Genomic DNA, 21,089 nt, shown 5'->3' with positions numbered 1-21,089 from the left:
TTTTTTTTTTTAAAGATTTTATTTATTTATTTATACAAGCACTGGGTACAGTCAGAAGCGCAGGAGGGCGAGAGAATTCACCAGAGCCAGAGCGGGGAGCAGAGCAGGCAGAAGGACCGAAGTACACTGCTGAGGGGAGCAGCGGGCGGCAGGGGAGGTCTGCGCGCCATGTGGGACCCTCCTCTGGTGGCCGGGGAGCAGCCGGGGATCGAACCTGCGCTGCGGAGTCTTCGGGCAGCTTCACAACCCAGCGCTCAACAGCTGCGCCACCAGGGGAGGCCCCAGAAGAGTTTTTCTACCTATTACTCCTATACTTATTTAGTCAGCCTAGTTTCCCTATCTAACTTTAAGATCAAGGGAAAATTCCTTTTTCTGTAAGATTGCTGATTGTTGTTTTAAGGAACTAAAATATTTCATCGGAGGCAGGGCTGGAGGTGGTTATAGCTTTTGGTTCCCAGAATGGTTAATAGGTGATATATCAGTAGTTGTAACATTGACTATTTCCAAGTGCATTATTTGTATTGCCATGGTTATTAGCTCAACCAGTCACAAAATTATTGTTGACTTATTCTTGAATGCATACTCCAACAGCTACCATACCCATTGTCACTGAAAGGGAACTGTTAAGGAAAAAGGAATCCTTCCCTATTAAAGAGCCATAGACATGGAAATGTCAGAAAAAAAAAAAAAAAAAAAAAAAAACAAGCTTGCTTCCTTAACAAGCATATTTAAACAAGGCCTGGCAGCCTGCTAGGCTGGTTGTTCTCCTGGGCCAGTCTCAAAGATCTGCATCCTTCCCCTGTTCCTGTATCAAGAATCTGTATGCTAACTAACCAATGTTATCAATGAATCATGCAGTGCCTGTTGGTGGGAGTGCAAGCTGGTCCAGCCATTATGGAGACCTGTGTGGCGATTTCTGGACCTACTAAACATAGAGCTTCCATATGATCCAGCAATTCCACTCCTAGGTATTTACCCAAAGGACACAGAAACATCAATTCCAAAGAACACCTGCACCCCTATGTTTATAGCAGCACTGTTTACAATAGCTAAGCTTTGGAAACAACCCAAATGCCCCAAAATAGATGACTGGATCAAGAAGATGTGGTACATATATACCATGGAATATTACTCAGCATTCAAAAAAGATAAACACATGCAATTTGCAGCAACATGGATGGCGCTGGAAGGGATCATGCTCAGCGAAATAAGCCAGAAAGAAAAAGAAAAATACCGACGGTCTCACTCAAAGCAGGAATCTAGAAAACTTAAATAAGGGACTAGGAAAAAGAATGATTATAAAAAAGAAAATATCAAAATTAACAAACAACTATGAACCAGAGACACTCTATGGGGGGTGGGGCGGGGAAAGGAGGGCTTGGGTCAAAATAAGGGGGTTGTAATTGTACGGGGAATATAAAAATAACATTTAAATAAAAAAATATAAAAAAATAAAAATAAAGTCATTATGAACATAAAAAAATAAATAAATCAAGCAGTGCCATTTGCTGTCAAATTGGTTATTCAGTAATTGATCAAACAGCATTTGCAGTTTTACTTTTAAATGCGTATTTTAACAATGGTAGAAACTAGCCATAAACAAATGAGAATCTAGCAGGAGTCAGCTAAAGGGATTCCTGACTTTTCAGGAATCTGCCCCATGCCCGGACCTTTTTCAGACGACAGGAGTAGCATGGCTCCCAGCATAATAACATCTTTTTGAAAGGTTTTATTCTAGTAAAGTAAATATTTAAAGCTATAACCCACGTAAAAAAAATTATACATGGGATCCGTAATAATTTGTGAGACTGTAGAGATGTTAGGGGGAAAAGGATGTCCCAAAGCAAATTCCATACAGGCTTTGTGGACTCCACCCGCACCCCAGGTCAAAGCCAAAGACACTGGGAACTCCAAATCCCATCACCACCAAAGGGAAGGTGGCTGGGACCTGAGGGTGGGGTTAAGCAGCCAGGTGGATACAAAAGGCAGACACGTGGGCTTTGGGGGGCTCTCCATTTTTGGGCTCTCCACCAGCTTGCAGCGTCCAGTCAGCTCTGAGAGTGACTTTGGGTTTCCAGGTCATCGGATCGGGTAGGACGCATTAAGGACTTTATTTCCCTATTTCTCCCTGAGTTGTATATTTTCCTTATTTCTTTTTCTCTTGTAAATAAACCTTTTATTAACCCTTTTGCGTGTCTGTAGTAGAGTATTCATAAGTCCCTTTAAAGCGCGGGGTGAGGACCCACAGCCAGGAACCCGTTTAATATCGGGGTTGCTCTATAACAGAGACATCCTGAAAGAAAAATGTTTGAGAGTCGCTGACCCAATTCCTGGGCCTGGATTCAGGGAGGCAACAGTGTGACAAAGGTCTTGGTGCAGGAGAGGAGGGTCTCGGGGTGTGGCTCTCAAGGTCTCAGTCCCCAGAGGGCTGTCTGGGGCTGGAAGGTGACTGTCGGGGCTTCCTCATCTCCCCAGTTTCACTTCTGCTCGCAGCCTGCGTAGGGTCCTCCTTCCTGGATACCGGTGACTCACCCCAGGGCTCACTCCCATTGCCTGGAGGTCTCCAGAGCAGCCAATCAGCAGCCCCGCGGCTCCCGTTCCAAAGCCCTCGCCAGCCCGCCGGGACTCCGTCTCCCCAGCCCGGGTGGAGGCGCGTCCTGGGGGATGGGGGGGCGCAGCCCTCCTGCTCCTGCTCGCGGGGCCGCGGCCCCGAGGGAGACCCGGGCGGGTGAGTGCGGGTCGGGAGGGGACAGGGCGCTCCCAGAGGCGGGAGCGAGGGCGCGGGCGGGCGTGGGAAAGGCGCGACCTCGCCGCCGCCCTAGTTGTCCCCCCACCTCGGCCCCGCCCCGTCCTGGCCCCTTTCCGTCCCCGAGACCCCAGCCTCCTCTGGCCCCCGAGTCCCGGCCATTTTCGTCCCGCAGCCGCTTTTCACTCTCACTCGTCTTTCACCCACTTTCTGTCTCGTGGCCCCCCTGGGACTCGAGCCCCCGAAGGGGAGAAGAATAGCCCGGGTCTCCCCTCCCGCCCCCAGGCCCCCACTCCATGAGGCTTTTCTACACCGCGATGTCCTGGCCCGGCCTCGGGGAGCCCCGCTTCATCTCGGTGGGCTACGTGGACGACACGCAGTTTGGGCGGTTCGACAGCGACTCTCCGGGCCAGAGCGTGGAGCTGCGGGCGCCCTGGGCGAAGCAAGCAGGGCAGGAGGAGCTGGACGGGGAGACACAAAACCTAAGGTACCGCATACCGTGGTACCTAGCACAGCTGGACTCCCTGCGTGGCCTCTACAACCAGAGCGAGACCGGTGAGCTGGCGCGGGTCCGGGCCGGGTCAGCACCCCATCCCCACGGACGGGGTCGCTCAGGGTCTCCCCTCCAGGCTTCTCTGCAACCTGCCCGGGAACAGCCCGCGGGACTTTCACCCCATTTCATTCTGTTTAGTTTATTCCCGGCGGGAGGGGGGCGGGCGGGGTGACCAGGGGGTGACGCGGGCGGGGACAGGCTCTCACACCTTCCAGAGGCTGTCTGGCTGCGACGTGGGCCCGACGGGCGCCTCCTCCGAGCGTACAGACAGACTGCCTATGATGGAGCTGACTACCTGGCCCTAAACGAGGACCTGCGCTCCTGGACCGCGGCGAACACCGCTGCTCAGATCACCCGGCGCGAGTGCGAGGCCCAGGGTGAGGCAGAGAAATTCAGGAACTATGTGGAGGACAGGTACCTGTGGTGGCTGCTCAGATTCCTGGAGCACGGGAAGGAGACTCTGCAGCGCATGGGTAAGAGGGGCCTGGAGGCCTCCCGGTACCCCCCTGCCTGGAGTCACTGCGGGAAATGAGTCCTCTCTCTAGTCCCCAGACAGGGACTCCCCTTGGTTTCATGTTCGGCACCAGAGAGACTCCCAGAGACTCCGGCTTCTCCTGAAGGACAGTGAAGGGATCCCGTCTCTCCTGAGAAAGACAGACAGTCCCTGACACCACATGTCACCGGGTCCTTTTGACCAGGGGCCTGTTTGAGAACCACGAGTTTCTCTCAGTCTTGTTTCTGGTCTGAGAACATTTTCAGTTATGTGATTCCTGCTTTTCTGTGTCATTCACCTTCCACTCCGGTCAGGAGTAAAAAGTCTGTCTTCCACTCCCTCTGCTTCATCCTACCCTGGGTTTTCATCCTCATTCTAGAACTTTCTAAGGAATAGGAGAATCGCACAGATTCCCCAGATTAGCTGTTTTTTACATTTTAGCTTCTAACTGTTACAGGGCAAACCCCGATATAAAATGGGATTTCCTGGACAACTGTGGGTCCTCACCTGTGTGTTTAAAGGGGACTTATGAATGCTAAACTGCAGACACACACAAAAAGTTGATAAAAGGTTTATTTACATGTGAAGGGGAAATGGGAAATGAATAACTCAGGGAGAAAAAGAGGGAGATAAGTTTGTAAATGCGTCCTACCCGTTCTGCTGACCTGGGATTCCAGTGACCCACAGAGGTGGCAAAAACCTAGCACGCCTCGTGGCCAACCCAGAGACTCCCGGCCACATCACCAGTTAAATACCCAAATGGAGAGCCCAGTTGCTTAACTCCACCCTCGGGTCCTCCCAACCTTCCCTTTGGTGATCATGGGATTTGTAGTTCCCAGTGTCGTGGGGGTGGAGTCCACAAAGCCTGTATGGAGTTTGCTCAGGACATCCTTCACCCCTGTCATTCCTGCCACGCCAGTTGTCTTGTCCATTGTGAGGATGGTCTCATGAGGATTCCTCAGTGTCCATGGAGGAAACACAAAGTGAGTTTTCTGATTTACCACCTCAGATCCCCCAAAGACACATGTGACCCACCACCCCACCTCTGAGTATGAGGTCGCTCTGAGGTGCTGGGCCCTGGGCTTCTACCCTGCGGACATCACCCTGACCTGGCAGCGAGATGGGGAGGACCTGGCCCAGGAGATGGAGCTGGTGGAGACCAGGCCTGGGGGAGATGGAACCTTCCAGAAGGGGGCCGCTGTGGTGGTGCCTTCTGGAGAGGAGCAGAGATACACATGCCACGTGCAGCATGAAGGGCTGCTGGAGCCCCAAGTCCTGAGATGGGGTAAGGAGGAGGATGTGGGCACAGAGGCTATTCTCAGGGCCATCAGGAGCCCTTCTGGAGCCCTTCAGAGGGTCAGGATAAGGTCTGGGGCTCAGGGTATGATCTTCCTTCCCTTCCAGTGCCCCCTCCTCAGTCCTCCATCCCCACCGCGGGCATCATTGCTGGCCTGGTTCTCTTTGGAGCTGTGCTCACTGGAGCTGCAGTGGCTGCAGCTGTGATGTGGAAGAAGAAGCACTCAGGTAGGGAAGGGAGTGGGGGATCTTGTCCACTGGGGACTTTCACGTCCCAGGGAGAACGTGCCCTGCCCGGTTAATGGGAAGTACCATCCACACACACACGCGTGTTGCCCAGAGGGCATTTGGTCCAGTCCCCCCTCACCTCCTGTCTTCATTTTCCCCAGTCCTGACCTGGGTCTTTAGTCACAGTTCTGGAAACTTCCCTGTTGTGCAGGATTAAAAGATTCATTTAGGTCTTCTGACCTGACTGCTCCCTGGTCTCACATGATGTTTCTTCCCACAGGAGGACAAGGAGGAAGCTACACTCAGGCTGCAGGTAAGTGTGGATCAGGGGTTTGATCCCTGAGCCCCTGGGAACAGTATAAATGGACTCCATGGGGGAGTCACCCTCATCAGTCCCTCCTGTGGTCTCATCTCTGACCAGGTTCTGTTTTGTTCTCAACCAGGCAGCGACAGTGCCTAGGGCTCTGATGTGTCTCTCAGCCCCTAAAGATCTTTTACAATGAACCTGATGAGGCTCCTGTTGTGCACACCCTGGACAGCAGGGTGTGGTGTCGCTGTTCTTCTTAACTGTGATATTGAGCATTTGTTCATATTTTTATTTTTCTATGTCTACATAAGTTGCTATGTCTATAAATAATAATAAATAAAATATAATACATAAAACGATTTATTCATGCATATAAGAACTGGGGTACAGGCCAGATGCATGGGAGGTGATGAGATTCACCAGAGACAGAGTGGGGAACAGAACAGGCAGACTGATGAAATACACTGCTGAGGGGAGCAGCGGGTGAGAGAGGAGAGGTCTGCCGCGCCATGTGGGATTCTCGCCCGCTGGCTGGGATCGAACCTGCACTGCAGAGACTACGGACAGCTTCACAGTGCTGCGTTCAACCACCAGCGCCTCTAGGGGAGGCCCGGAAGTCAATTTTTTTTTTGCTATATTTATAACACTGTTTTGTCCTTATAAAAGTTGGGTTATTTCTTGCTGATCATTGAGTTTTAAGCATTATTTGTAAATTCCTGATACAGTCCTTTATCAGTTTCATGATATGCAAATGTTTCCCCCCACTCTGTAACCTGAACTCCTTTACTGTTGGGAAAACAAGCATTATTGTCCAGACAGAAGCATGGATATATTTTTTTGGAAAAGAAAAGATAAATTGCTAATTGGTTTTCAGCAGATACTGGCTGACTGGGATGTTGGGGACGGAAGGGAATAACTTACTTATGGTATCCTTGAGTGTTATTTATTTATTTATTTATAGACATATAGGGTTTTTTTTTTTTTAAGATTTATTTATATATTTATTTATTTATTTGTTTATACATCACTGGGTACAGTCAGAAGCGCCGGAGCATGAGAGAATTCACCAGAGTCAGAGCAGGATGCAGTACGACCGAAGTTCACTGCTGAGGGAGCAGCGGGCAGCAGGAGAGGTCTGTGCGCCATGTGGGACCTCCTCCGGTGGCCGGGGAGCAGCCGGGGATAGAACCGGCACTGCAGAGGCTGCGGGCAGCTTTGCAACCCAGCGCTCAACCGCTGCGCCACTGGGGAGGCCCTGAGTGTTATTTAAATGTCCATGCATGTGCATGAAATATGCTTTCAAAAATAGATTACACTTCATTCCTCAATTTATAAAACTCTTCATGCATCATGTCCAAATCACGTGTTAAGATCAGACTGGCACGTGGGTTGCAAGTGATGGACCCACAAATCATAGTCTCACAGTCATGGTTTCTCTCAGGGGTCACTCTGGTGGTGTCCTTTCTGTGGGTGGTGGACAAATGTATAATGACCTGTGTCCATCATGAGAATATCATGCAGAGTATTTTCACTGCCCCTAATGTCTTCTGTGCTCCAAGGAAGCAAAAGCAAAAAGAAACCAATGGAATCACATGAGACTGAAAAGCTTCTACATAGTGAGGGAAACTCATTAAAATGAAAAGACATTATCAAGTTGGAGAAAATATTTGCACATCATCAATCCAAAAAGGAGTTACTATCTGAGATCTACAAAGAACTGCAAAACAAGAAAACAACTCAATAAAAACAGGGCAGAGGAGCTAAATAGTTACTTTTGTAAAGAAGACATACAGATAGATGGCCAACAGGTACATGGATACATGTTTATCATCATGTGCTGTCAGGAAAATGCCAATTAAAACCACACTAAGTTACTACCTTACACCTGTGAGAATGACCACTGAAGGGTGAGAGGAAAAGAAACTCTCTCTGGTACATGGTGGGTGGGAATGAAATCTGGTCCTGTTAGTGGGTAGAATGAGGGTTTCCCAGGACCCTCAAACCTGTACACTCTACATGGGATCTGCCATCATCTGAATAAAGACAAAACATACTGTAAAGAGTAACACCTTCAATAGAAAAGAACTTGAATACAATTAGTGTACAATAAAGAATTAGTGTGCAATAGAGAGAAGAGAAAGACTATAGTTAGAATAGGTTGCAAGTGAAGCACCCAAAGCTACCCGTCCCCTCATGGGTAAATGCCCAGCGAAACAGGGTTACCCAAAGCAGGCTCACTGGGCCTGAATGCCTGCCACAAGGCTGAGGCACCTACTGGTAGAGACCCATGGGACAGGGGCAGGAGGGGCCAGGCAAGTTGGAAGGAAAAGAGCAAAATCAAAATCCACATCAAGACAACAGCTGCCATTGTCATCGTCTCCATGGGCCTCTCACCCAAGTCTCTTTCACGTGTCTCTTTCTATGTCCCCAATTCCCTGACAGAAGTCCAAGCTTGAGGAACAAGCCTGGCTGCTTCTTCACATGTCTCTCTGCTCCATGTGCCTCCTCTAGTCTTTCCTCATCTCACTCCACGTCTTCCTCCTCTTCCTTAGCTTCTCACCCCTGCTCAGCTCTACCTTTCCTTGGGTGGGGCGGTAACCTGGAACCTCTCTTTTCTATGGATAGCACATTGGTCCTGCCCCTACGGAAAACAAATGAAGGTTCCTCAAAATAATCAAAATGGACCTGTCCCATGGTCAAGCATTCCATTCCTTGGTATTTATCCAAAGAAGGTAAAACACTAATTCCAGGAAATATGCGCCTCCTATGGTCACAGCAAAACTGTCTAAAATAACCAGGCTATGGAGACAACCTAAGTGCCCAACAGCAGGTGAGGGGATAAAGAACACAAACTATATACTCAATGGAATACTACTCAGCCATGAAAAAGAAAAAATACTGACTTTGCAACAAGGATAGATATGGATGGGATTATGCTAAGTAAAATAAGTTTGAAGGAGAAAGTTAAATACTGGATGATTTCATTCATATGTGGAATATAAAGAAACAAAACAGGCACAGGTGAAACTAAACCAAAACAAACTCTAGAAATATGACTGTGGAATTGAAGGTATGGGTGGTGGTAAGAGCAGGAAACAAGGTAGGGAGAGCCCCAGTGGACTATGGTGAAGACTGTGGGTGCCCTTAGGGTAGGCATGATGTGGTAACAAACATCTGAAGAGAGGTGACCTTGGGCCTCTGAGCACATACAGTGTGTAAAGCAATGTTAACTCAACTGAATAATACAATGAGGGGAAAAAGAAACAAAAAAAACAAATTGTCTCCTCCATCCATCACTGACCTTAGGACTTTGCCTTTGCCTCCTCACTGTCATGGAGGGTGAGGGGTTGGTTTCCCACAAGGTCAGAGGCAGGAGGTGCAGGGACTCCTGGGGCTGCTCAGACACTGCTGAGCAGAGATACTGCAGAGAGGGCGGCTCTGAGGGGAACCAGAGACAGAGGGTCAGAGTAACCCCAGTGCTGAGTGAGGGTCTGGTTCCCAAGGAGAGGGGCGTGTGTGCGTGTGTGTGTGTGTGTGTGTGTAAAAGAATGACAGGATACACAACACAAGAAGATGGGAAGAATAAATGAACTGAAATCGCACACAGAGTAAAGAGTGTCAGAACAACACCTCAGTAAATGCAGTTCCATGGAGAAGCAGTTTCTAAGCAGGACTGAAAAGGCATTGGACCTGAAGAAGAGGCGGATGTTTAGAAATATTTCATGGTTGGCTTGTGGTGTAAAGAGCTGGGCAGGACCCCTCCCCCCACCCTGGCCCCTGCTAGGATGTGGTGGTAACTTTACCCCTGACACCTCCCTCCCCCAGTCGCCAATGTTCATCTCCAGTCCCCTATGTTCATCTTCTTTGGAGTCACCATAGAAAACCCACGGACCTCAAAATGAGGTTGTTCCATGAGCTTTAGCTACTTTCTCTCTAGACCAGAGCTGGAGGGATTACACAGGGGGAGGGAGTAGTGTGTGCCCTGCTGGCCTGGCCCAGGGGCAGGATTAGCCCAGGTCACCCCAGTTCCTGAGCTGAGCCTTTGTCCACAGTCCAGGAAGGGAGGGAGAGATGGAGCAGGGTCTGTTGCATCGGGCAACACCACACTGATAAACAGGAGTCGTGGAGCAGGCTACATGATGCAGGATGCTGCTGAAGAGGAAGATCCTGGCCATTTTTATTGCTAGAATAATCATACAGCGTCAGTTATGTGAGGTAGGAGGACAAGGAGGAAAGGATGGGTGAAATAAGGAATGTCATCTTGGGCTTTGGGGGCACAGGAGTCTGCTGACCAGGTATTTCTTATCTGCTTGATGATCAAGTGTTGGAACCGAAACCAGACCCCAGACCCTGGACCATGGGCCTAATCTTATCAACAAGGCGGTCCCCTGGTCAGCTTCTGGGCTCCCTTGTCACACCTCGTGATGCATCGCCTTCCCAGGGAGATCAAGCTTTCTCTCTCGAAAGATTTGAAAGGCACCTTGTAAGGTTTGGCTCCCGTCACTGAGTGACCGGGCAGCTCTGACCTTGTGCAGGAATGCAGAACTGCAGGCCACACAAATGGCCACTGAACAGGCTGCTCAAGTTTAGAGGACCCACCAGGGTCTCCCTCAGTTCCTAGGGAAGATGTAATGTTAGAGGGGCGAACTGACGTTTCTTTCTCATTCTGGGGCTCTCCCGTCTCCCCAGCATAACCCTCCATGTGCAGCAGGGAGAGGATGTCAGGTCAAACCCAAGCTGCTTCCCCCACGCCTCTCCCCACTAGTGTTCAGGATGCATCTGCTTGTCCGCATGGCCGCGCTGGAGGAGAGCACGGAAAGGTAAGTATCATTATGATATTTGCTACCGGGATTGGAGGGAAGTTTTTTTTTACTATAAAAGTTCTTTTATTTGGGTTGTTGCTGTAACAAGGCTGTGCAATTAGAAAAGAACTCGGGAGAAGGAGAAAGTTGAATTGAGTTTTCATAATGCAAACCAAAAAAAAAGGGAAAAAAGTCAACCATGAAAATAAGAGAAACATTTGCATGAATTATTCAGTTTAACAACCACGACACCCTGTGAGTTGTCAGATACCATGATCCCAGGTAACTCATGACTGTGGGGAGTGAGACTCAGAAGCGCAGCCCAGGCCGCACATTGGGCGACCCAGGGTTCTGACCACCCAGGGCCCCCTGCTGTGGCAGCTGCAGTGAGGAAGTGTCTCTTAGCTGAGGGGGCTGAGGCCTCAGTGTGGTCACATCCACTGGAAACATCCAGAGTGAGGGTTGGGTCCTCTTAGTGACGGGCAGCCACTACCTGCCCAGGCGCCCTTCTATTGACAAGTCAAATTAAAAAACATTCCTCCTGATGCTGCTCTGGTGCTGGAGGCAGGTGGGGTGGGGAAGAAAGTGGAGGTGATGACAGGTCCTATGAGCCTTCCCTGCCTGGTGTGGGGAGCAGAGAAGGCAGGTGAGGGTCCATGTTGAGAAAGGCCTGGGGCGTCGTGGGGAGCAGAGACTGGAGAGGGTGAGAGTGTGCGGGGCAGGGAGGAGGCTCCTGCGGTCTGACCAGGGCAGGTGTGGTCACCTCCTCCCTGAGCGTCTCCTCTGCCCTCCCTTGTTCAACTTCCTCACCCACCTTGCAGGACAGTCATGGCCTTGGGGTCACTACTGGACCCCCCTGGAAGAAGTGACCTGTAGCATCTGCCTGGAGAGAGGAGGACCCTGGGAGCATCTCCTGTGGCCACACCTTCTGCCAGGCCTGCTCTCAGCTGAGTGACTCTCTGACCCGCCGAGGTCACTGTGTGCTCTCCACGCTGCCAGGGGCCACCACAAGAGGGAACAGCAGATTGTTTTATTCTGGTCAGTTTGTCCTCTGGGGCAGACTTGCCCAGGGGTCATTTTCCTTCTACATTTAATCTGGATCCCTGCAGCCTGGTGCAAGTGGTGGGGTATGACCATCTTTGCTGAGGCCCGCTTCAGTAGCAAGCCTTGACAGAAGCCACAGGGAGAGAGGCCCATGGCATTCTAGGCCCAAACTCAGCATGCGGACTGTGGGTCTCCCTGAGCTCTGGCAGCGTTGGCCTGGGCTGTGCTGTGGCAGGTGGGATACCAGCCTGGTGGGCTGTGATAGAGGGGTGCCTGCTCTGGATGCTCAGGTGAGCATCTGGCCCTGCTGAAGCCCACACCCACTGTGATCCCTGATGCTGTGGGGAGAGGGGACCTTACTGCGTGCAGCCTACAGGCCTGTTTGCTGCCCTCTGAGTGACAGCGGCCTGCACTCCAGGGTGAGACTATCTGACCTCAGGCTTCTGGACACACTGGTAGGTGTTTCATTTGGGAATACAGTGCCAGAATTGTAATGGACCAATCAGATTCAAGCTCTCAAAGTGTCATTCAAGGTTTATTTTGTTTTATTTGTTTGTTTTAAAAGAGATTTTTATTTTTACTTACGTATGCACATAAGAACTGGGGTTTAGGCCAGAGGTTTGGGGTGAAAGGATTCACCAGAATCAGAGTAGAGAGCAGAACAGGCAGATCTACTGAAATACAATGCTAAGGGGAGCAGAGGGCTAGACAGGAGAGGTTAGCTGTGCCATGTGGGTTGGCTCCCTGGCCGGGGATCGAACTCATGTTGTGGTGGCTGGCAATAGCTTGACTGTGCTGTGTCTTTAACCCCTGCGCCACCAGGGATCCCCCCACCATTCAAGGTTTTTGAGACCATTCAGGCCTCAAAAATGGACCAATCTGATTGGAGCTCCACTGGCACCAACTAAACAGGGATTATAAAGGGGCCAATCAAGCTTGAAAGGCAGTGCCCTGAAGAGGATACAAGCCAGAGCAGCAGCCAGCCTGAGCCACTTGATAGACAACTGCTGGTCAGATTTGTTATTACTCCTAGAAAAATCTTTGCCAAGACCTCCGCAGAGTGTGTGACCTTTCCAGAGACCTTTGCTGAGACCTGATTGCTACACTGCCTCTGGCCCTGGCTCTAACACCGCCTGCAGAGAACATCATCAGGCTGTCCCTGGGGTTTCTAAAGGAGCTGTTTGCTGGTGGCTTATGCCCAGCCTCTCTAAGGCTTTTTGCTGTTGGTACAATGGCATCTTTATCAGATGTAAACTGGCATCTCTGGCACCATTGCTGCTGGACCAGTGCTGACCAGCACTGCTGACCTGTATCCGGCCTCCTCTGAGAGCTGTCCACCTCTTCTCATCCTTGGGCACCATCTCCTGGTGCTGTTGCATCTGGCAGTGTCCAGTCCAGGGTCTGGTGCTGTTCGCCTGGCCTTTGGACAGCTGTTGCTGGCTGCTGCAGCATCACCTGAGCAGCCCCACCTGGGATCACCTCCAGCTGCCACCAGGAGTTGGAGCCTGGTCCACTGCTTACTTGTTGTCACCAGCTCCAGGCTGTCGTAGCACAGCTTGTGTGAGTAGCCTTTGTTTCGAACCACAGGACACTGGGGACACTGAGGTAGGACGGATGGCCATTTCTGGGCTTAGACACTCCTTCCTTGTTTGCAGTCACCCCTTTTTAATAAACCCTGTTGCTTTCACGCCCTGAGCCCGAGTGTTGTCTTGCAAGTGTGAGCACATGGATGAGGACCCAGAAACAGTGACTGTCCCCAACATTGCCCTTTTTTAACATAACCTGAGAGTGGAACTGGTGACTGTCCCGCTGCAGGGTGTGGTGTCCTGTGCCCACCTGACCCCCACTTCTCTGTTCTGGCCTGAGAAAGTGACAAGTAAAGCGGCAAAAATTCATGCCTGGGCCTCCTGGTGGCATAAGGGGTTAAGCACAGCACTGTGAAGATATCCACAGCCTCCGAAGCATGAGTTAGATCCCCGGTCAGGGAGCTACCCACATGGCACAGCAGACCTTTCCTGTCTCTCCCACTGCTCCCCTCAGCAGTGTATTTCAGTCAGTCTGCCTGTTCTGCTCCCCACTCTGTCTCTGGTGAATCCTCTCACCCCCCACACCACTGGCCTGTACCACAGTTCTTATAAGTATGAATAAATAAATCTTGGGCCTCCCTGTTGGCACAAGAGGTTAAGATGCAACCTATGAAGCTGTCCACAGCCTCTGCAGCACAAGTTCGATCCCTGGCCAGGGAGATACCGACATGTCGCAGCAGACCTCTCCTGGCTCGCCCACTGCTCCCCTCAGCAGTGTATTTCAGCCCATCCGCCTGTTCTGTTCCCCACTATCTCTGGTGAATCCTCTCACCCCCACACCTCTGGTCTGTACCCCTGTTCTTGTATGCATAAATAAATAAATTTTAAAATAAATAAATAAATCTTAAAAACAAAATTCATGCCTGCCAGAGAGTGTTAGGATTTGAGCTAAAAAGAACTTCAAATTCATTCTTATTTTCTAGATGAGGGTAAATAATGAAAAGACCATCAGGGCCAGTGATGGCAGAACCTGGACACAGCCGGGACTCTGACTCCCTGTCCCGGCTCGTCCCCTCATGCCTGAGGGAGGACAAAGGCTGAGGGTTCCCGGAGAAGAGCTGGACACTCATCTCTTCCTGCTTGTCCCTGATAGAAAAAGCAGGAACCAAATGGTGAGAAAAGTTGAGTCCACGGGAAGCTGTAAGTCTGTCTCCCATGACCAGTCCTTGCCCGGGGAGGGCTGTGCGCTAGGAGATGTGACCATAAGGCCGTGAGCCCTGATGACAACATCATCTAGGAGGGGGCCATGTAGCAGAGGGTTCCTGTTTCTCCCCAAACACTTCAAACCTTCTCACTGAAAGGATGTTGATATAGAGGTAAAATGAGGAATCAAGGTTAAAGCTAAAGGATACCTGTTTCATGAGTCCTGGGTACTGAGGCGATGCAATACATCATTATTGAAGCAACAGGGAGGATTTCAGGACAGACGCCCTGTGGACACGCACAGGAGCAGGAGGAAGCTCTCCAGGGTGAGGCCCGTGAGCACACGTGTGAGAGACCTATGGAGGGTCCCCAGTCCACGCACACGCTCCTGTTCCCTCCTGGAGGATCTGCAGATGGTGGAAAAATGTCTGTGAATAAATCATAGAAGATGCTCATGGATTAGTGTTGGGGGAGCAACTGGGCTTAAAATAACATTGGGGGGAGGATCGTCTGAGATTCTCTAGTGAAGAAATAGCTTAGAATTTTAACAGAAATGATGATGTTCTTTTAGTAAACAGCAGTCGTGGCCGTCAGCCCAGAGAGAGGCCAAAGGACAAGCAGGACCTGGGAGCTGCAGGGTGAGCGTCCACCTCAAGCAGAAACAGCTTCGGCAGCACAGACAGTGAGGATGGACGTCAAGGGCAGAGAAGCCCAGAGACCCCTCTCCCCACGTGGGCACTGCAGACACGGGGTGAGGTCACTTCCAGGGCCCCATGAGACCTGCTCTTCTACCCAAGGGGGCAAGTGACCCACAGACCCCCCTCCTGAGACCCGCTTCTCTCCTGGGAAGGAGAAGCCACGCTTTCCCCTTTGCCTCCAGAGCCGCGTGGGCAGTGAAGGTGCTCTGTGTGCGCTGTAGGAGGAGAATGAATTCAAGCTTTTCAGTAACATTCATTACTAGTGGTGACATTCCTCAACTTCCAGGCGTGGACTTGTGCCAGGTAGCTGGGGACATGGACAGAGACACGTGAAAGAGACAAAGACGTGGGTGAGGGACCCAAGGGGAGGCTGACAATGGCAGCTGTTATTTTTTTTTAGATTTATTTATTCATTTACACAAGAACCAGGGTACAGGCCAGATGCGCTGCGCGGGAGGGTGAGAGGATTCATTGGAGACAGAGTGGGGAACAGGCAAACAGAAGAAATACATTGCTGAGGGGAGCAGCGAGCACAACAGAAGAGGTCTGCGCGCCATGTGGGACCCTCGCCGGCTGGCCAGTCGGGATCAAACCGGCGCTGCAGAGGCTGCGGACAGCTTCACTGTGTGGCGCTCAACTGCCTGTGCCACCAGGGGAGGCCCGGCAGCTGTTATCTTGATGTGGATTTTGATTTTGCTCTTTTTCTTCCAGACTTGCCTGGCCCGTCCTGCCCCTGTCCCATGGGTCTGTACCAGTCAGTGCCTTAGACTGGCAGGCTTTCAGGTCTCAGTGGTTCTGCTTTGGGCCAACCCTGTTTCGCTGGGCATTTACCCTTGAGGGGCCATCAACTTTGGGTGCTTAATTTGGAACTATTTATCTATATTCTTTCTCTTCTCTTTTCCTATTGCACACTAATTCTCTATTACACACTAATTGTAATCAAGTTCTTTTCTAACAGAGATGTTATGCATTAGATTTTGTCTTTATGCAGCTGATGACAGATCCCATGTAGAGTGTGCAGGTTTCAGGTTTCAGGGTCCAGGGAACCCTTCATTCAGCCCACTAACAGGACCAGTCTCCATCCCCACCCACCATGTGCCAGAGTTCCTTTTCCTCCTCACCCGTCAAAGGTCATTGTCACAGGTGTGAGGTGGTAACTCATTGTGGTTTTACTTGGCATTTTCCTGACTGCACATGATGATAAACATGAATCCATGTACCTATTGGCCACATGTGTGTCTTCATTAGAAAAGTACCTATTTAACTCCCCTGCCCCTGTTTTGATTGGGTTATTTTTTGTTTTGGAGTTCTGTGTAGATCTTGGAGAGTAACTCCTTGTTGGACTGATGATGTCCAAATATTTTCTCTGACATAATACTGTCTTTTCATTTTAATGATAGCTTCCTTCACTGTGTAGAAGCATTTTAGTCTAATGTGATTCCATTGGGTTTGTTTTTTTTTTTCTTTTGTTTCCTTGGAGCACAGAGGACATTGGGGCAGTGAAAATATTCTGCATGATATTGTCATGATGGACACAGGTCATTGTACATTTGTCCAACACCCACAGAACGCACAACACCAGAGTGAACCCAAATGGAAATGACATTGGCGACTATGACGTGCGGGTCCATCACCGGTAACACACGTGCCAGTCTGGTCTTAACACGTGATTTGGATGTGATGTGTGAAGAGTGTTATAAGTTGAGCAATGTAGTGTAATTTACTTTTGGAAGCATATTTAAATTCATGTACAAGAACATTTAAATAACACTCAAGGATACACATAGTCATTCACCTCCACTCCCCAACACCCCAGTCAGGCAGGACAACTCCTCAAAACCAGTTAGCAATTTATCATTTCTCTCCTCAAAAAAAAAAATATATATATCCATGCTTCTGTCTGGACAATAATGCTTGTTTTCCTGTCAACACAGGAGTTCAGGACACAGAGTTGGGGAAACATTTGCAAATCATGAATCTGATCAAGGATTGTATGTAGAATTTACAAAATAATGCTTAAAACTCAATAAGCAGAAAGAACGACCCAATTTTAAAAGGGACAACAACAGTGTTGTAAATGAATGGTGTCTCATTTGAAAAATGGACAAAAGACTTTAACAGGCATGTCACCAAGAAGAGACAAGACAACAAGGAAGAACATGAACAGATAGATGCTCAGCTCACAGGGCACCAGGGAAAGACAAAAAGAACAGTGACGCCATCACAACTGGCAGTGGCTGAAAAATGCAAACCCTGCACAGGTGCTGCCCAGGATGTGGACAATAGGAGCCTCATCACTGCCCCCAGTAATGCAAAAGGGCCGGTCACTGTCGAAGATCTTTGACATTTTCTTTGAAAACCCCAAACCTGACATACAGCCCAGCGATCACTGCCCTAGCTAGTTACCCAACTAATTTGAAAACATATATTTGGCGGCCTCCCTGGTGGTACAAGGGGTTAATATGCAACTTATGAAGCTGTGCGCAGCTGGGGAGGTGACACACATGGCGTAGCAGACCTCTCCTGACTCGTCCGCTGCTCCCCTCAGCAGTGTATTTCAGTCAGTCTGCCTGTTCTGTTCCCCACTCTGTCTCTGGTGAATCCTATCAACCCCCACATCTCTGGCCTGTACCCCAGTTCTTGTATGCATAAATAAATAAATCTTAAAAAAATGAAAACTTATATTTGCACAAACCCTGCGTGCATGTAAATATTTATAGCAGCACACCCATAAGTGGGAACTGCCCATAGTGACTTCCTTCCAAAGACAACAGCCTCTAAATAAATGGAAAAAAGAGAAGCTTTTCAGGAAGAAATCTGGGAAAGTCTACCTTAGCCAGGTGTTGCAGGTTAACACCATCAGTGATGAGTCAGGTGGACATGATGAGCACTGACGTGTTGAGTGGACAATGGCCTGAACCCCGTTGGGTCTGCTTCCCCAAACGGACAGTCCCAGTCAAAAAAAAAAAAAAAACAAACCCAAATTGAGGGACAATAGTCCTGAGCAGGACTCCGTGATGGAGGCTAAGAGTAGAAAATTTAGGGTGGAGGGGTCACATGACCAGAAACAGGAGGTGGGGATAGAAGTGATTAACATAGTCATTAAACCAATTATAGAAATGAAAAACACTTCAGGCCAGCTGGTTAGCAAGGATCAGATGCTACAGGAAGTATAAGGAGGCGCAGACCAGAGCTGGGATACAGGGATGGAGCCATTGCTGCAGGGGGCCTTGTTGCCCAGCCAGATAAGATACTGGTAAGCAGCTAAGAAAAAGGACCTCACACCGTGGGGCTGAAGATCTAACATCCCTTTGTTTTTTGTTCTTGGTCATAAAAAAAGAAAAATTTCTCAGAAAGTACATTAGGCAATAAATTATACGTATCAGCATACTGTAAGTAAATGGCACGGAAAATTATCTGTTAAGAAATTAGTTATTAAAACAATTAAACAAATTAGTTATTAAACAAGTTATTGCCCACTTGACAATGGGAGACAATTTATTGTATATGCCTGACAAGCAATCCAGCACAACAATTATAGTAAGTCCTTTTGCTTTTTAGAAGTTTCCTTTTTTAAAGAAGTTTCTTAGGAAAGTTTTTAATGAAGTTAACTGTGTTAAGTTTCTAGGTAGAAAAAGTCTGATAGCTGAGTAGCAGCTGGTCTCCGGCTCAAGGCCATATGAATAGCAGAGTCTTTTGATGCTTAGACTTTAGCTGATAGGGGTGTACTGGTGACTATCCACTGTCTTAGGTAATTGTCTAGCTGAAATAATAAGTTTTTAGTGTTAGGTTTGGTTTTTTATCTATTAACCTTGAAGGCTACCGTCTGGCTGAGACCTGTAGGAGCCAGTAGTCCATGGGAATAAAATACACTAATTGTTTCTGCTTTGCACATGATGATGTAATTTCTCTGCTTGCTAACAATGAATAAATAAAGACCTTCTGAGTCTCTCCGCAGAAGATCCTTGGACCTCATCGAGTGTCAGTGTCTCCTCACTACCTCATCCCCTTCCCCTCAGCCCCTTTCGCTTCACCTAGGCCTTCTCCTCCTTTCAGGGACTCCTGATACGACACTTTGCCGAAAGCTGGTCTGCGGCAAGCCATTGCAGAGACTCGCTGCTCCTGACAAATGAACCCAGTCACACCGTAGTAGTAATTAATTTAATGACGGATAACAATCCCTCAAAGGAATGAGCCCTCCCAACTAGAACACTACCTCAGTGCCCTTTCTGCCTGGGAAGACGCAGCTCTGCTCCCAATGCTCCGCCTGGGGCCTGCAGGCTTCTCACAGAAACTGCTCTCTCCAGGGGCAGCTCCTCCTGCCTGCTGTGTCTGTGCAAGCATCATCTTCTTTCTGTGTGTGTGTTGTGTGTTGTGTGTGTGTGTGTGTGTGTGTGTGTGTGACTGAGTTTTTATAAGGGCAGCATCATGGAGACACCAGCAGAGAGAAAGAGAAGCAGAGAGAAAGAGAAGCAGAGAAGCAGAAGGAGAAGGAGAAGCAGAAGCAGAGGCAGAACTGCAGAGAGCAGAGTAGCAGAGACCACCAGAGAACGCCGGAGAGCCCAGACAGAGGAAGACTTGCTGGGGGCTGGGAGGTCTGCTAGCCTCACGGCCCCCAGTAACCCTGCCTGCCATGTACCTGGTAAATCCCAATAAAAGCCTCCAAAGCCACTGAGGGCTCCAGGACTCTCTCCTCCTTTACCCCATCTGCTGGATCAGAAAATCTGCTCAGTGGCCTGTCCTGCCTTTACAGGCGTTTTAGTAATTATGTCAACATTGCTTCATTAGTTGTAAAAAGAATAACTGTACTCATGTAGGATGTTAACGAAATGGAAATGGTGTAGGATAAACAAGACCTGTACTGCCTTTGCAACTTTTCTGTAAATTGAACCGTATTCTTTAAATGTTATTTTTTAAAATACTCTCAATTTTAATAGGTTATAGAAGGAAATACTTTATCTTTTCCAGTCTTCCCAGGTATCACCATCCAGGAAATGTAGAGAAGGGTTCTGGGAGAAAAGCTGGAAACCTCACACCCAGGGCAGGCTCCGGAGTCTCCTCTCCTCTGAGCCCTGCTGCTCTGACTCCTCACAGAGCATCTCACCCAGGACGACGCCCTCCAGCACCCCCAACCCTGCCCACCTCAGCCCCCGCCCCGTCCTGGCGGCTCCACCAGAATCCGGAGCAGCGCGGCAGCGCCCCCGTGTGGCCACAGGGCTGAGCACAGGAGCCCAGAGCCGCCCTTTCTCCTGCTCAGCCAGGCCCTCCCCAGGCTCCCTGGGCCCAGCGGCAGGACAGGGATCTGCACACAAGGGGGCGCCCAAGTCCAGTGTCAGGTCAGAAGTCCTCAAATTTTCATGGTCCTATGGACAAAGGACAAAGCAGGTTTCCAGTTCATAACATCTGATTCCCAGATTATGGGCTGATCCCCATATATAGAGGTTCCTTCAGTCTCGGATGGATCCTTGGACTCCAGAGTCTCTGTACTTTGTTTCTGCTTCTGCTTCCAGGGGTGAAAGCTCCTCCTCCTGGGAATTAACATTCAGTTCTACCCAGGAACCCAGGTCCTCGCCCAGGAAAAAGACAAGGTTCCAGGAAAATGCCAAGACCCGGGGCCAACCACCCATCCACGTCTTGCAGCAGGGGGGAGCAGGAGTGATCAGAGCCGGGGAGAGACCCGGGGAGCTGTGTGGTGTGTGTGGTGGATCATTGGTGGAAGGGCCGCACCTAAGAGGAACAATAACTATAGAAAGATGACCCACGCTGTAAGAAATAAATAAATAAATATATCTTTAAACACTCTCCATCCCTGAACGAGAGGAGGGCATAGGAGAGCCCCCAGGGCATGGCTAGGAATATGGGAGCTTCTGGAAATGGAGCAGAAGATGAAAATGGGATTAGGGGATGGGGCCCAAAAGGAGTGGTGGGGGCACCAGGAAGGGTGGGGCCAGGAAGGGGCAGCATCGGGGACACTGTGAGGGGAAGGTCTGTGTGGGTGACGCGGCTCTGGCTGGGGCTGGGAGAGTCTCTGTCTCCCTGGTGGGACTGCAGAGGGGCTGGTGCTGTAACTGACCAGGGAATCACTTAAGTTCTGGCCTTTCCTGTCCATGCAGGGCTGGTGTGACTCAAACACGCACACTCAGGCTGATGAAGGAGAGAGAGGAGGAGAGGACAGATGGTTAGGAGGACGCCC

The 21,089-nt window shown here is 49.6% G+C and overlaps 1 pseudogene; it reads left to right on the top strand.

Annotated features, from left to right (window-relative positions):
• The first annotated feature begins 2,707 nt into the window (after nt 1-2,707).
• On the top strand, nt 2,708-6,112 carry LOC119251214 (patr class I histocompatibility antigen, A-108 alpha chain-like; annotated as a pseudogene).
• Nucleotides 6,113-21,089: the final 14,977 nt, after the last annotated feature.

Source organism: Talpa occidentalis, unplaced genomic scaffold, assembly GCF_014898055.3.
Source record: "Talpa occidentalis isolate TD23 unplaced genomic scaffold, MPIMG_talOcc4v2.1 talOcc4.2, whole genome shotgun sequence".
NCBI lineage: Eukaryota > Metazoa > Chordata > Mammalia > Eulipotyphla > Talpidae > Talpa > Talpa occidentalis.
The sequence above is the reverse complement of the archived record's forward strand: the minus strand, read 5'-3'. Positions and strand labels throughout refer to the sequence as shown.